General features: G+C 30.8%; 1 long non-coding RNA gene across 1 annotated transcript; it reads right to left on the minus strand.

Moving 5' to 3' along the window:
• Positions 1 to 7,425: 7,425 nt before the first annotated feature.
• On the minus strand, positions 7,426 to 8,019 carry LOC114309133 (uncharacterized). The gene is made up of 2 exons (XR_003645690.2): positions 7,795 to 8,019; positions 7,426 to 7,660 (listed from the first exon to the last, which is right to left on the minus strand). It is a non-coding gene; the product is annotated as an uncharacterized LOC114309133 (long non-coding RNA).
• Positions 8,020 to 9,867: the final 1,848 nt, after the last annotated feature.

Below are 9,867 nucleotides of genomic sequence, written 5' to 3' on the forward strand. Positions count from 1 at the left end.
AAAGACATAAGTATAATGTGCATATGCAATGCTTGTGATAAAATCATTCATATTCTACAAGATCATAATATGCCAAGTTTTATATCTCAATTCATTTCAAGTCAATTCATTTCACCTCAATTCATGAATCAAATCCATTGTTATCCACACAACCCAACTGAGGCTACAACTTAGTAGTTCTCTAATCAATACAACCATTACACTAACACTTCAATTTGCCATTTTATGAAAATTTCGTCCGTGGGAATCGGCACCTATGTATATACGTACGGTTTTCGGGACTTTCACTCTGGACACTCAAGTCAACTAAATTCAATGGAGACTATCCCCTTTCTTCTCCCAAACATAGAGTACATCCATTTTCTCCTCTCAAACATCATACATATACAATGTATTAAAACACAGTCATGTTCAATAACCGCAAATAAGAGATTAGTTTCAATTCACCTAATCTTCATGCAATTTCTACAACAATCATAGATATCCTTCACTGATAGGCCAAAATAGATATTTCTAAACAGATATACAATCCAAAACAAATAAACTACCTAAATTTTCATAGATGAAAGATAACAAGTATCCAACTCCACCATTTACATAAACATCTATCCAATTTTAGATTTCCAATATCAATTCCATTATTTACACAAAATAATTATTTGAAACATTTTAGGACAAAGCTCTATTTTCTCCCAAATCCAATCTATGTGTGAAAAATCAATAAATTTAACACAATACCTTCATTTGAAAATCCATATTTTGATTTTAAACCCAAACCCTAGGTTTGTCTAAAGTCCTCCAAATCCCAACATTATTTACATAATCAACAAATAACTAAGTTAAAAATCATAGAAGAGTATAGAAAGCCCCTACCTTAAAGTTAGAAGACAAACAAAGCAAGAAGAAAACTTTAAAGACGCTGAAACTGACTTTTGTTCGGATCAAAATGGAGCTTTTGAGATGCTCAACACCAAAGACACTAGGGTTGAGAAACCAATGGATCTAGGTGAAAATTTAGAGAGAATGTGAGTTCTAGAGAGAGAAGCTCAAGATCTAGGGTTTTGAAATGTTTTAGAGAGAGAAAGAGATGAAAAAGTGATGTAAAAAGTGGTTTTTACGAACTGATATACGCACAGTCCACTCGAACGTACGCTCAAGCATTAGACACAATAAGTTGTTCCACTCGAGTGCAAGAAGTGACGGTCGAGTGCAAAATGCACACTCCCAGTAGTTTTGCAGACAACATACCAATGCTCGAGCTCAAAAAAGGCCGCTCAAGCGCCCATTTGCTCGAGCGCAGAAAACACCGCTCGAGCGTAGAATACACTCTCTCAGTAGTTTTGCAGACCTGCAAAAGTACTGAGAATTCACAAAGCTCGCTTGAGTGCAAGAAGTACTACTCAAGCGGAGGAGCAAAATCCTGGGCAACAAAAGGTTTGAAAAACTAAGCAACCAACCTGTTCCAAACATGCTCGATACAACCCAATAGCCAAACTCAAGTAAGAATAGAGAGAAAAAGACATGAATAACATTCAGCAACCATAACACCCAAGTCCAGAAAATCAAATGGGTCGGGTCAAAACTGAAATCACTATGACCTTCCCCTTAAAGAATTTCGTCCCCAAAATTTCGATTCAAGTTTTAAAACTAAGATGAAACCGACCACAACCATAATAATAATCGTTCAATTCCATCACCATGACTCATTCTGCGGTCATTCAATCCCATCAACATGACAAACGAATTCTCAATACTGAATATATAATGTTTATAATAAACTCTCATTTCCATGTAAGACTAACACCCACCAAACCAATCCTCAATTGCTATCTCTGCATGTTATAAGATGCTTTATATATCTATATAATAAGGGAAGAGGGTTTTTGAATTTATCCTAGAGACAATTGTCCTACTAAGACATTTTAATGGTCATGATTCATTTGTGTATTTAGATGGATGACTGAAATGACTATAGATCAATCCTAAATATATATCTACATTTACTTCTCGCCCAAACAATAAGTTCCTTACTTACCCACGTCTCCCTTCCCCCCTCAGTCTATCTTTATCTCTCTGCCTTCCCTGTTTACACATACCCCATTCCTTGTTTATCTCTCTCTCTCTACACATCTCATTCTTGGTCCCGTCCCTGCCCCGCCACCGCCAGGTTCAATAGATTCAAAGCCACAAGAATAGAGGTATATAGCTGTAGCAAAGAAGCAGTTCATCAGATGAACAATTCATCATCGTCCGTATATTCCTCTCTCTCTCTCTCTCTCTATATATATATATATGAAATGGGTCTCTGCCATTATTGCAGGAGAGTTGTGAGTATAAACTTCTTCTTTCCGGGTTGAGATTCCCTGTTCTCCTCTGTCTCTGTCTCTCTCTCATTTGCTCCACTCCTCCTTTTGTTTTACGTTCAGTCTTTTGCCATCGATCTGCTCTTCTAATTTTTGAACACAAATCAACCACAAAAAAATCATAAAACTAGATGGAGACCCAATCTTCCAACTAAAGACCCAGATTAAGGCCTCGTTTGGGAACAGACTATTTTAGTAATTTTTTGGTTTTTTACGAAAAGATGTGCAGAAAAGTAGAGAGGTGATGTGACAACTTTTAGTAATTTTTTGGCTTTTTAGCTAAAATAGCCACTCCTAAACAAGGCCTAAAACTAGATGGCTCAACCTCATGTAGATTCAGGGGGAAAAAAAATTAAAAATAAAAATAGTCGAGCCAAATTCAGAAAAGACCCAGATTAAATCATATTTTCTGTTAAATTTGGTTATATAATTCATATTCTATCATTATTTGTCTGTTTATTTTGTTTGTTTATCTCGATAAAAAAAAAATAGATATTTGTTTGTTTATGAATGGTTTTGATCTGTGCAACAAATTAACAGAGAGAATAAAGGAAGCAAAGGAATAATGGGAGACAGAAGAGATTTTGTTAGCCTGTTGTGTTCATCGGAAAGTGGAGAAAAGAAAGAATTAAGAAGCACAAAACAAAGAGGCTATAGAGATTTTTGTGACAGGGAATGGGGATAGGGAAATGGGTTTGTTTTATTATTTTTTTATGTTGTTATGAGGGTAAGTACTGTTTGGATGGCTAGCGGTGGCTCATGGAGGTGGCGTGTGCTAGTGTCAATCGGTCAGAAGCGTTGAAGCTTGAGAGAGTTATGAGTCTTCAACTTTTTAGAGAGAGAAAGTGGGTCTTGACATTATTGGTTGGTAGAGCATTTAAAAAAAAATAAATTCAAGCACTAATTTTCTTTGTGGAAGCAAACCAAAAGCGCAAAAAATAGTGTGTAAAATCAAGTGCAAAATCACGCTCCTACACTTGGAAGATTGACCCACAGTCCAATGATGGTTGGAGGAGTGTTCAGCATGGTTGTTTAGATCCTGAACAATGCGATTAATTTCAATTTTTTTTTTATTGGAATTGGTCCATCTATCTTTATCTTCATCATCTTTTACTTTGTCTTATATCTACACTTTTTTTTTTTTTTTTTTCATTCAATTTGGCCTAGGTTTGGAGCCTTTATAAAAATTTTACATTAGTGATTTTAATTGCTATACTTTTATTTTTTTAATGGTTAATTTTTTTCGTGGGTTATTTTATCCAATTTAATTTTAACATTATGTTTCTTAAATAGATTTAATTTTTTTAAAAGGTTTTAAATTTGAAATAATACTTGATCTTTATAAAAATGGGTTTTATTTTTTAAGTGGGTTTTGATTTTTGACATGGTTTTGCAGAGGGTATTGATTTTCTATAATTTAATCAAATCATAAATTTGAGAGAAAATAGAGTGAAGAAAAAAATAGAAAAAGTATGAATGAAAGTAGGGACTCATTGCGGCTCATCGCCACTGTCCATTCCGCAGCTGTCCACCACCATTAAAGAGGAAGATGAAACAAAGGAAATAACTCTTTGAATTGATCCAACGGTCCAGATTTGAGTAGGAAAAGCACATTTGAATTTGTTTTATTATTATTTTTTATTTTTAAATAGCCAAATCTAAAATTTTAAAAAATAAAAAAATAAAAAAATGTTTCCGTTTACTAAGGAATGTAACATTATTATAAATGTTTATTTATTAAAAAAATGTAACTATCATTTTCAAAAAAAAAAAAAAAAGAAAAAAAAAAGTGGTATCATTAGAAATGTTTATTTATTGAAAAAAGTAACTATCATTTTCAAAAAAAAAAAGAAAGGTTATGTGAAAAATGTTGTTTTTATGGAAACTGTTTTTTTGGGTTCGATAAATTTGAACTCAAAATTTAAATTGAGTTCGGTTAAAATATAATCTTTTCACAAGACAAGTAAGAAAGAGAAGGAGATAATGAGGGTATGTGATTTGTTTAAAAACTAAAAAAAGAGTTTTTTTTTAACTGAACTTTTTTACTCACTTCGGTGACAAAACCCACGAGACATATTCTTATAATAAATTATTTTTTTCAGTTTTTACTATAATTTTATTGAGTGCATTTTTATATGGGTAATTTTATAAAAAGGCAATTGAAAGTCGAAACCGGACCTGTACTTATATTTTGACCGCAAGAGAGATGAGTTTCTGAAATGGGTTTGGATTTGTATATGTTTTGGTTTGTGTTTTCTAAATCTTAATCCATATATTCAATGGAATCACACTTGATATACATCAATTTGATTTGTGTTTCTAAGATTTGTGTTTCTATTTGTTTTTCTAAGATTTATTTTTTTAAACATTAAAACTGAGAAAGAGAGAGAATGGGTGTTGATTTTCTATAAGAGGAGAGAATGAGAAAGATAGACCGAGGGATTAGAGAGAGAAAGTGGGGAAGATGGAGAGGGAGAATGAGTGGAGGTTAGGGGGTCACCCAGCACAATGCCACACAAAAAAAAGTGGGTTTAATTTTTTTAAAAGAAAATCCAATCTTTTTGGAAAATGTTTGTAGAAAATGTTGGTTTTTTTTTTTTGGATAAATTTAAACTCAAAATTTAAATGAGAGTTTAAATTGAGTTCTGTTAAAAAAAATGGTGAATTTAAATTTGTATGAAAATTGAGTTTATGAGTTGTGTTTATGTAGAAAATGTTTTTTTTTTTTTTTTTGGTGTGTGTAGACAAATTTGAACTCAAAATTTAAATTAGGTTTAAATTGGGTTGTGTAAAAAAATGATCATAAAAGTGAATTTTGAGAAAGAGAGGTGAAATAATGGGAGTGGTGTGATTTGTTCAAAAACTGAAAAGAAGAGTTTTTTTATTAATAGAATTTTGACTTCAAATTCTTATAATAAATTATATTTTTTAATTTTTACTTTAATTTTATTGGGGTGTATTTATGTTTGGGCACTTTTACAAAATTCATTTCAAAGTCAATAAATTTGATAAATTACATTTTAAATCTACAAAATTTATTTTAAGTCAATAAATTTGATAAAAAAAGCTTTGGGTGACCCATCACCAACCAGGGAAAGGGGTCCGAAAATTCCACGACATTTGAGAAATCACAATATTTTATTTATTATTATTTTTATTTTTAGAATCTTAGCTTTATTGTTTGTTGAATAAACTACTAAATTGAAATTCTTAAACAACATAATAATTATTTATTTGGTAGATATATATCAATCGGTATAAACAACAGAATAATTATTTGTTTGTCAGCAGTGGGAGTATTTCGGTGCTTCTCTGTGGGCTGCATCACCTGAGTTTTGGGTTATTTCGTTGTTATTTTATTCGAGTTTTATAAAGCGTGTGATACAAGTAAAATTGTTACAATTTATTGAAAATAATAGTATTTTTTTAAAAATATTTTTCCAATATTTTTGTCAAAAAATATTACAGACTTTATAAATTTTAATATGATACGTATGAATTACAAATGTATTTTGATCGCAACATTATTTACACCGTGTCTTCAAATACGGACATACGCTAGTCTTAAATATTGGAAATAAGATTGCCATTTTAGAATACTGAGTGACATTGATTTGCTTTTATGAATTACCGGTTTTGCATATAATTATTGTGGGAGGATAAGGGTAGCTGACTTCACATGCAGATAACAACAAACATATTTATCATACCATAAAAAACAGCATTTGTAGAATAAATTTGGCACCAGAATGGGGTTATAAGTTACAGAAGGCATCCTATTTTACCAAAGAAAAAAAGGCAACCAACAACTCAGAAAATGAATAAAAAAATAGATGTGTGATTTATCTAATTGTCATAGAATTTCCCATTGTTATATAGTGAAGGCTTACATAATATCAACTATCCATTCATTGTTCTTTTTAAATAATATTTTTATAGATAAATTTTGAGTCCCTGGCATTTCTGTATAAGTTACGATATAGTCATGTCATATATAAAGAGTAACGATGTATAATTAACAAAAAATTTATATAGAATTTTCATACAAAATTCAATATAAATCATTCACTTTTAAACAAAACATCCACAAAGATATCATTTTTATAAAAAAATTTGTATTAATTTTATGTATGAATAGAATTTTACATATGAAAAAGTTTAATAACAATCATAACAAAAGCAATTTTAACAGCTGAACTTATGAGGCCTTTAATGATCAAACTTTTTCAACCTCAAAAAGTGATAAAAAAAAATATATTACGAAATGAAATATTAAAAATGGGGCTGTGCAGAAAAGTCAAAAAAGGGCCTATAATAATAAAATTTTAAAAATATCGCTAATAAATAAACTTTTGTGGATAAAATAATTTTGTGACAAAAGTTTATTTTTTTAGATAAAAAATTTTGGTCCAAAAAAGAAAGTAATTCGTTATTAAATGTTCAATTTCGCTAAAAATACAATAACGACACTTTTAGAAACTAATATATTTCGTCCTTAAAAGATAATTTGATCACTAAATTTTTATTTCTAAAACTTTAATTTGTTATAGTGAATGTGTTATATATTATCGTGTCAAATTTTAACACGATGAACGTTTAATGCCCAAAGTAGCTAGAATTCCAACAGTCAGCAAACCCAACAATCATAACCAAAATTTGGAAGGAAAAAAAAAAATACAACTCTCATAACAGGAAAAAATAAATACCACAAAAACTATCGAACTCTTCTATATATAAAAGTTAGACCCACAACCTCACAACACAAAATGATCTTTTGGCTACTTTGTTGGAACTTGGAAGGATATTTTTCGATACAAAAAGTTAATTTATGGATGTTTATAAAAATTAAAATTAATACAACTTTTTTTTTTATAAAAATGATATCTTTATGGATGTTTTGTTTAAAAGTGAAAGATTTATATTGAAATTTTTATGAAAGTTCTATATAAATTTTTTGTTAATTATATATTATTACTCTTTATATATTACATGACTATTGTAACTTATACAGAAATACTAGGGACTCAAAAAATTTATCTATAAAAATATTATTTAGAAAGAATGATGAATGGATGGTTGATATTCATTTCATATATCAGTCTTCACTATATAACAATGGGAAATTCTATGACAATTAGATAAATCACACATCTATTTTTTATTCATTTTCTTAGTTGTTGGTTGCCTTTTTTTTCTTTGGTAAAATAGGATGTCTTCTGTAACTTATAAATATGTTTGTTGTTATCTGCATGTGAAATAAGCTACCCTCATCCTCCCACAATGATTATATCCAAAACCTGTAATCCATAAAAGCAAATCAATGTCACTCAGTATGCTAAAATGACAGTCTTATTTCCAATATTTAAGATATATAAAGCTTCTTCTAACATGCATAGCAGTGGAGGACTGGTTTGGTGGGTGTCAGTCTTACTTGAATAAGTCATCCATCTGTGTGTCTCTGAAAAGGTTCCTCCTTGGGAGTGTGGGGCTGTTTTTGATGATATCAAGAGATTGGCTATTCAAGGGAATTTCTCCTCCAAATGGAGTCCAAGAACAGCAAACACAGCAGCACATTGGGTTGCCCAAGAATTTCTACGTGGTCGGCTTCCCCTGAATTGGATTTCCCAACCTCCACGTGCTCTGTTGCTACTTCCCCTGAATTGGATTTCCCAACCTCCACGTGCTCTGTTGCTACTTCCCCTGAATTGGATTTCCCAACCTCCACATGCTCTGTTGCTAGCATTAACCTAGAAACTCATAATAAAAGCTTGGCCATGTGCGGATTTGGGTTCTGAAACTCAGAATAAAAGCTTTTAGACATGGCACATGGCCAAGCTTCTAAAGATGGCCAAGCGGATTACCAAATGAATGAACATGGCACATGGCCAAGCTTTTAAATCTACACATTTACACAGATTTATTAAATCTTCCTCCAACAAGGCCAAGAACAATGAATAAACATTCTCACAACCCAAATCCCCAAATGAAACTCAGAATAAAAGCTTGGCCATGTGCGGATTTGGGTTCTGAAACCCAGAATAAAAACTTTTAAACATGGCACATGGCCATGTGCGGATTTGAGTCATCCATGTGTGTCTCTGAAAAGGTTCCTCCTTGGGAGTGTGGGGCTGTGTTTGATGATATCAAGAGATTGGCTATTCAAGGAAATTTCTCCTTCAAATGGAGTCCAAGAACAGCAAATGCAGCAGCACATTGGGTAGCCCAAGAATTTCTGCGTGGTCGGCTTCCCCTGCTCTTGCTCCGTTGCTAGCATTGGCCTAGATGTTTTCTTTGTTTAGGTTCTGTTTGCCTCTTGTTTTACTTGTTCAAAAAAAAAAACTTACTTAAATAAGAAAGATAAAATTAACCTGGCCAAATTATGGCAGCTGTTTTTATATTTTGATCTTTGTGTCATTTTTATTTTTATAATTTAAATTGGTTCGATTTTGATTTTAAATTTATAACTTTGTCTCATTTTGACCCAATTGTTTATAACGTTTAGTATTTTTTAATAAAAAATATGTACATAAGTGTCATGTGTCATATTTTTAAAGGCAAAATTATAAACTTACTAAACTCACTGAGTTAGCCTTAACAAATTTAGTGATAATTTTTTGTTTAGAAAACACTAACGATATTATCAATTGGACCAAATTGATGCAAAATCTAAAATTAATAGTCAAAATTGAGTCAATTGAAATGTAAAGACCAAAATGACACAAGGAATAAAATATAAATGCCACCGGTATAATTTGCCCAAGTAACATAAAGATAATTACTCGCTAATTTTATTGAATAGATTTATTTAATTTTAAGTCTTGTGTGATTTTTTTAATGTGTTTGTTTATCATTTTAATAATGATAAAATTTTGAGATTTTTTAATGTGTTTTATATTTGTAGAATGATTATTTCGTATTGATAATGAAATTCATAAATTTATCAAATTGTAAACGGTTGAGATATTTTGACTTTTGTTTGTAAATTTTGATTATTTTTTAATTTATTGGTGTTAATTTATATTGTAATATGATGTGAGAAATATAAATAATTTTATTTGAAGTAAATTTTATTGTTTCAAAGCATGCTTTTTAGTTTAATCAATATATGAGATTATTTGCTAAAACTCTAAAAAAATGAAAAATAACTAATGTTTTTTTTTTTCCCCTCATTTTTGCTGTATCTCGGTACATTTTTTCTTTCTTTCAGTTTATCAATATTTAGCATATTTTGTTATGTTTTTTCATTCTAATTTCTCCATTCATTCTTTTTGTTTTTTTCCCGACAATATTCTAGACATTCTGATGAGTCTCTAGTGATATTTTTGACGTCCATTGACGTTCTGGACATTCCAGAGACTTCCAATGACGTTCAGAATACTCTGGCGACTTAATATAGCTGTGTAAATGTGTAGATTTAAAAGCTTGGCCATGTGACATGTTCATTCATTTGGTAATCCGCTTGGCCATCTTTAGAAGCTTGGCCATGTGCCATGTCTAAAAGCTT

This window comes from Camellia sinensis, chromosome 11 (assembly GCF_055761805.1).
Source record: "Camellia sinensis isolate YWXY chromosome 11, ASM5576180v1, whole genome shotgun sequence".
Classification (NCBI taxonomy): domain Eukaryota; kingdom Viridiplantae; phylum Streptophyta; class Magnoliopsida; order Ericales; family Theaceae; genus Camellia; species Camellia sinensis.